Here is a 7,600-nt window from a genome sequence, read left to right as displayed (position 1 = left end):
GGGGGGGAGCACAGCCAGCCAGCACCCAAGTGAGGGCGACCGGTGGTCTGCCCCTCGGTGCCACACCCTCTGGCCTTTCTTTTACTCCTCCCACTCATAGCCAGCAAGGTGCCTCATGGGGACCTTGACCAGGCACAGCCCCTCCCCAGGACCTCCAGGGGGCAGAAGGGGTGTGAGGTTAGGGCAGCAGGTTTCTATCCCAGCACTCAACACCTTGTTTCTAAATAACTGTCCCCTGGTGAGTTGTCCCCTGTCCTCTGACTCCAGTGAGACCTGCCAGTCTGGACACCTCAAGGCCCAGCCCAGCACCAGGCATGGAATAGAGGCCGACTCAGGCAGATGAGTGGTGGCTCGGAGTGGCCCACGGGGGTCCGGGAGGGCTGGGCTGGCTTGAGGCAGAGGCTGGAGAATGGGCAGGGTTGGATGGGGTTAGAGTTGGGGAGAAATTCAGCCGTTCATAATGTCTGAGGTTGTTCCCCACAGCACTGCTTACATGGCAAGAATTTGGAAAGGACCTCATGTTCCTCAACAGGTGACAGGTGACATTAATCCCAAGATGGGTATAAACAGGTGACAGGAAATTGCATCATTTAATGAATGCTTTCAGGCAAGGGGGAAGATCTCTACATACCGACCTAGAGGAGTTTCAATGATACGTCAAGAAAAAAAAGCAAGATGTACAGAAAAGTGTGTAAAGCCCACTCATGGGTATGAAAGTGTGTGCTTTGAGCATGTGCATGCGTGTGTGCCTACAGCATGTGTGTGCACGTACACTTCCCCCAGAAGAACATAAGAAATCTGGCTTCTCACTCTGGGTTTGAGAAATGTATAAACATAGCCAGGAGCCATGGTGCACACACCTTGTCATCCCAGCGACTCAGGAGGCTGAGGCAGGAGGATGGTAAATTCAAAGTCAGCCTCAGCAACTTAGTGAGGCCCTAAGCAACTTAGGGAGACCCTGTCTCAAAATTAAAAAAAAGAAAAATTTAAAGGGCTGGAGATATGGTTCAGTGATAAAGCACCCCTGGGTTTTTCTGCACCTCAATACCAAAAAAAAAAAAAAAACCTCCCTCCACCCAAACCCCTGGTGACCGCTGATCTCCACAGTTCTGCTTTCGCGGGAGTGCTGTTCGGTTGACTCTTAGTACTGGGCTTTTTCAGACGGGCTTCTTTCACTTAACAATATATGTTTAAGTTTCCTCCATGGGTTTTTGTGCTTGATAGCTCGTCTTCTCAGCTCTGATTAAGACTGCGCCGTATGGATGTTCCACTCTATCAATCATGTTTTATAAAAGTCTGATTCCTTACTTCTCTATGTGGTCATCACCAGGTCCACTGCAAACTCTTGGCTGGCTGTCTTAACCTCCTCTCAAGTCATTCAGATGCAACAGGCTGTCCTGGGCCTCATGACCTCTGCCTAGCTTGGCTGGCCACCACAGCCGTGCCCTGGACGCTCCCTCTGCCATCATCGCGGGAAGTCCCTCCACCTCTCTTCTGCTCCTTGCCTCATTCAATAAGTAAGTGCTGAGTCCTTGCTGCATTGTCTTAGGCAATGAACAAAATTAACCAAAGGCCTCTGCCCTCTTGGAACTTATCATCAAATGGAAGACACAGAGAGAGAGAGACAACGGGCAAGAAAAATATGTAGGCTGTTTATTTTAGACATGCAAGTCTGGTTCAGTGTTCAAAACTGAATCAAGCCTGGTGTTGTGGCACAAGCCTGTAATCCCAGCTACTCAGGAGGCTGAGGCAGGATGATCACAAGTAGCCTCAGCAACTTGTGAGAACTATCTCGGGGGGAAAAAAAAGGGGGGCTGAGTGTGGTGGCACACACCTGTAATCCCAGTGGTTCCAGGAGGCTGAGGCAGAAGGATTGCAAATTTGAGGCCAGCCTCAGCAACTAAGCAAAACCCTGTCTCAAAAAAATAAAAATGGCTGGGGATGTAGCTCAATGGAAGAATGCTTGCCTAGGACGTGAGAGGTCCTGGCTTGGATCCCCAGTACCACAAAAACCAACAACAGCGAAACAAAACAACCCCAATCAAGGTAATCCACCACATTAATAAACTAAAGAAGAAAACTCACAAGATCACATCAACCAGGGTGGGAAACACTCAACATCAAGTTCAACATCCATGCATGATTAAAGTAAAGTAAAATAAGCCCCCTCAGAAAAGTAGGAAAGCGGGGAACTCCCTCAACTCCATCAAGGGCCTCTGTAAGACATCTTAGCTAGGATCACACTTAATGGTAAGAGGCTGAATGGGATAAAGCAGGGACGTCCACCTCTGCCACCCGCAACGGTGCAGTGCTAGAAGCTGGAGCCAGTGTTGGAGACCCGCACGACAAAGAGGCTGGTGACGGGATCATCTACCTGGAAAAGCCCAGTAGGTTCACAAAGAGCCTCCTGGAACAAGAAGGAGGTTCTGCAAGGCCCTGGGGTATGAGTACGCGAAAATCAGGTGTGTTTCCATAGCCTAGCAAGACCAAGTGGACACCGAGATCGCAAACCCGATGCCATCCACAATGCTCAGTGAAATGGGAGAACACTTAGCTCAAGTCTGAGCTCGCACAGACTCTTGCTGAGAGCCACACGGGGCTGAGGGAGGAAGGCAGAGGAAACCTGACCACAGAGACACAGATACAAGCCGAAGATTTAGAAGAGCCAATACAGCAAAGATGTTGGTTCCACAGGTTTCCCTTAGATTAATTCCTATCAAAATCCCAGCAAGTGTTTTTGTAGAAAAGGAAGAAGTTGTCCTAAATGGAAAGGCAAAGGAACTACAAAACCTATTTTAGAAATCGAAATAAAGTAGGAGGGTTGCCTGTAGCCCACGCTCAGGCTTGTGGTGTAGTTGTAGCCTTTACGGCGAGGCGGTATTGGTGAGGGAAGGGCACAAAGAGTAACGGAACAGAACAGAGAACCCAGAAATAGAGCCACACGAGCATGCTCACCTGATTTTTTTTATTGTAGTTGGACACAAGACCTTCATTTTATTATTTATTTTTAGGTGGTGCTGAGGATCGAACCCAGGGCCTCACGCATGCTGGGCGAGCGCTTGACCGCTGAGCCCCAGCCCCAGCCCCAGCTGATTTTTGACAAAGGTCCAAAAGCAACTCAGTGGAGGAAAGATGACCTTTCAACCAAAGGTGCTGGATCGAGCAGACGTCCAAAGGCAACGACAGAGCTCCGCCCGACTCTCAAGCCTTATGGAAAAGTTAATTCTAAAGGGATCACAGACTTCAGTACAGAAGATAAAGCCACGAAACCTCAGACAGATTTAAGAGAGCACCTTTGGGACTTAGGGCTAGGTGAAGTATTCTTAGTCTTGATGCCAAAAGCACAATCTATAGAGGAAAAATTAAAGCTGGACACAGCGGCTGTAACCCCAGCCACTCAGGAAGCTGAGGCAGGAGGACGGAGATTTCAAGGCCAGCCTCAGCCACGGAGCGAGACTCTGTCTCAAAATAAAAATAAAAGGCTGGGGATGGGGCTCAGTGGTGGAGCAACACTGGTTTAGATCCCCAGGACCCCACAAATAAATAAATAAATAGAAGGAAAAATTGCTAAATTGGACTTCACCAAAATAAAGAGCTTCTCAATTAAAGCCGTGTAGGAGAGAAACTGTGCAAAACACAGATGAGACAAAGGAAGAGGGTTGACAATATGTGAAGAACTGAAAAATCAGAAGGAAACCCCCAAATAATTCAATTAGAAAAAGAGCAAAAGGCACTGACAGACACATCCGCAGCCAGGACACACAGACGAGAATCAGCCCAGGCAGGGCTGTTCAGCTCCAGCGGCCGTCACCCGCGCGCCTGTGTTGCACTTGAGACCACAGCACAGATGCTGGTGAGGATGCCCAGAGGTAGAGCACTCCTGCATGGCCAGGCACCGCACTTTGCAAAAGTTTGACAGTTTCTCTCTCTTATTTATTTTTGGTGCTAAGGATTGAGCCTGGGGTGCTTCACCACTGAGCTGCGTCCCCAGCCCTTTTTATTCTTTATCTTGAGACAGGGTCTCACTATGTTGCTGAGGGTCTCACTAAATTGCTAAAGCTGGCCTCGAACTTGTGGTCCTCCTCCTCCTCAGCCTCATGGATCACTGGAATTACAGGAACAAGCCACCTCGCCCAGCAAGTTTGGAGTTTCTTGTAAAATTATTCACACATTGAACCCAGCAATTGCAATCTTGGGCATTTAAACCAGAGAAATGAAATCCCATGTTCACCTAAAAACCTGCATATGAATGTTTCAGTAGCTTTCTTCATAATAGACCCAAACCGGAAGCAGCCCAAGTGTCCTTTAATGTGTAAAGTGCTAAATGAACTGTTGTGCATCTGTGCTGTGGAATACCACTCAGCAACAAAAAGGAGCAAGCTGTTGAAGTACACAAATACACAGAGGAATCTCAAAATAATTACAAGGTTATTTCAATCTTTTGAGTTAATTGAAAGTGTGAAAAAGCCAACCGAGTGAAAAAAGCCGATCTCAAAATGCTACATACTGCATGATTCCATTTATATAACATTCTGAGGATGGTAAAATTACAGGGATGGAGAACAGATTAGTGGTTGCCAGGAGTTAAAGAGGGGGTGGGGATGGGAGGAATGGGTGTGGCTATGAGGGGACAGTGGGAGGAGGAATCCTTCTGGGGATGGAAAGGTCCAGAATCTATACTGCTGTGTTATGCTGATAAAGGTTTCCAAAGAACTGTCCACAACCGAATGCCCAGAATCTGTTCATGTTACTTATTCTGGACAGAAAGGTCTTTGCAGATGTGATTCTCCTGGATTTCCTGGCTGGGCCTTAATTGCCATTACAAGTGTCCTTATCAGAGAGGGACCAAGGGGATCACTCCTCTCTCTCTCTCTCTCTCTCTCTCTCTGTGTGTGTGTGTGAAGACAGCACAGGAGGATGGGTTGGATCAGCAGCTGAAGAGGAGAAGAAGAGACTCTCCCCAGATCCCCGGGGAGCTCAGTGCTGCCTTTGCCCAGGACTTCTGGCCCCCAGAGCGAGGAGAGAGTACACCTGTGGTATTTGCACTGCCCAGTTTGGGGTCATTAGTGACATAGCCACAGGAAACTCACGCAAGTGCATTTTCAATATCCTGGTTGTGATCCTGTACTATAATTTTGCAAGACGTTACCTTTGGAGAAATGGGTAGAAGATACGTGAGAGAGCGCTCCACATGATTTCTCACAACTGCACCTGAATCCACAAAATCATTCGAAAATAAAAAGTTTAGTTAAAAGATCAATAAATAAAGCAGGGAAGGAGCTCTGCAGTCCAGCACAGTAGGGGGCGAGCAGGGGAGGCCCGGTTTTCAGGGCCTGGCATTTGAGAGCAGTGCAGTGTGACCAGACTGCTCTGAGGTACAGGGACTGTGCAGGGCCCTGCCGGGGCCTTGTGCTTTTTAGGGACCTTGTGCTTTAAGACGTCAGAGGATTGGAGCAAGGGCAGACTGATCTGATGGACACCTAACTGGACGTGTCTGCTGCATGTTGGTCATGGACCGTGCGGGTCAAGACTGAAGCAGGACGCAGTTAGGAGGCTACTGCCATCATGCAGAGAGTAGACGCTGGCAGGTCTGAACAGAGGTGGTGGCCGAGATGGTGAGAAGCGTCAGGATGCTGCGTGGGGTGGCTGAGGGAGCTCCCAGAGGTGCCCGGGTCGGGAGCTGGGTCCTTCGTGCAGAAATGTGAAGAGGTGGTGAGACGGGAAAGAGGAGGGGCCCAGCAGGTGATGGGGCACTGCCCTCGGAAGGGATCACGGTCTTTCCCAGGGAACCTTGTGTTACTTCTCTGGAGAGCAAGTTGTTCCCGCAAGCCCGATGGGAGCCAGCCTCTGGCTTCCTGTCTGACAATATGACCTCTACTTCTTGCATTCCCACCAGTGGGGTGCCATCCTCCATGAGGTGGTGCAGGTGAGGGGGCCCTCACCAGCACCAGCCCCAAGCTGTTTTGACTTTCAACCTCCCAAACTGCAAACTAAATAACTTTTTTCTTTTTTGCAGTGCTGGGGATTGAACCTAGGGCCTTGCAGAAGCTAGGCAAGCACTCTACCACTAAGCTATATCCCCAGCCCTATACCTCTTTTCTTTATAAAGTACTCAGCTTCAGGTATTTTGTTATAGCAATGAAAAACAGACTAATGCAGATTTTTAATAAATTTTGAAAATACAGACAATGGGATTTGTTCTCAGAATGGCCATAGGTATGAAAGAAAGAGAGCAGAACGCCTCCTAGGTTTTGGCCTGAATCCAGTTGGAAGCATGGAACTTCCATTTACTCCCACTGGGAAGGTTGGGAGGATGAGTTTGAGATGCCTAATAGACATTCAAGAAGGGACGTCCACTGGCATTTGAGTGTATGAGGCTGGAAGTTAGGCTGGAAATTTACACCCAGGGTCAACATTTAGGCAGTATTTTGTGCCACAAAATGGATGAGCTTGCCAAGGGAATGGGCATCAAAGCCCAGTCTTAGGGTGTTCTGATGTAAGGAAAGCCGGAGAGGGGAATGGAAGGCGCCCCCCATGACTCAGGAGGACCAGAAGCACCAACAGGGCATCTGAGGGCATCTGAAGGCATCCTGGGTGGTCGTCAGCGCCTGTGTCCCCACAGCCCAGGCAAACAGAAGACAAGTAGGTGGGGAGGAGGCAGGTCCCGAGAGCAAGGACGGACAGCGCCTTAGAGGAGTTGGATTGTCAAGGGAGCCGGGAAGGCGGGCGCAAGCTGGAGGAAGAGATGGGGTTGCAAAGGGTTCTTTAAAACCGGGGGATTGATGGCAGGCTTGTAAGTTGATGAGACGGTGTCACTAGAGGGAACACGGAGGGCACTAAAATCTGCCAGCCACCTGCAGTTCCCAGCACTCATGTATCCTGGGGTCACCTGTGGGGCACTGAAAAGTCACCAGGCCAGAGGCCCAGCCCAGGCCCATCACATCAGGGCCTCAGGGGTGACCTGGCCGAGCAGAGGGGAGGGACTGTGGGACCCGGAGGAAAGGCCTAGGCAAGGCGGGAAGGGAGGGGCGAGGGAGAGGGTGTGCCCAGAGGCCAGGTCCTGGAAGTGTCCCCTTGTGGGAGAGAGTGACAGGAGCTGGGCGGTCCTCGCTTGACCCCAGTCACTGGAGGCGTGAGGCCAAGGGGCAGCTGTCCAGTGGCCCTGCCGGGCCCTTGCATTAGGCCCCAGATACAGCAGCGCGGCTCCCAGTCCTCGCGCTCGGCTCCTCCTTTCTGGGCGCAATTCCGGGTCTCACTCGGGTTTGCGTTTTGGCTGCGGCGGTTGCAGTTGTCCCCTTCCCAGCTGACCTGCTGCTCTGACTCCACATTTCCTCCAGAAAATCTTTTTCAACTACCGAATCTGATGTGGTCCCTCCCTTCGTGGCTCCGACCTGGCAGTGATTCACCGTCCCTCACAAACCACTGATGTGCTGGTCCCCAGGGTGGCAGGACCCCAGTGTGTCCTGGGAGCCCTCAGGGGCACCCGCAAAGGCGTGGCCCGTCATCATCTTATTTTTTGGGTGATGAAACTGAGGCCACGGGGGGGGGGGGGGATGGGGGTGGTGGTGGTGGTGGTGGTGGGTGGTGGTGGTGGTGGTAG

Source organism: Marmota marmota, unplaced genomic scaffold (assembly GCF_001458135.2).
Source record: "Marmota marmota marmota unplaced genomic scaffold, marMar, whole genome shotgun sequence".
NCBI classification, from domain to species: Eukaryota; Metazoa; Chordata; class Mammalia; order Rodentia; family Sciuridae; genus Marmota; species Marmota marmota.
The sequence above is the reverse complement of the archived record's forward strand: the minus strand, read 5'-3'. Positions refer to the sequence as shown.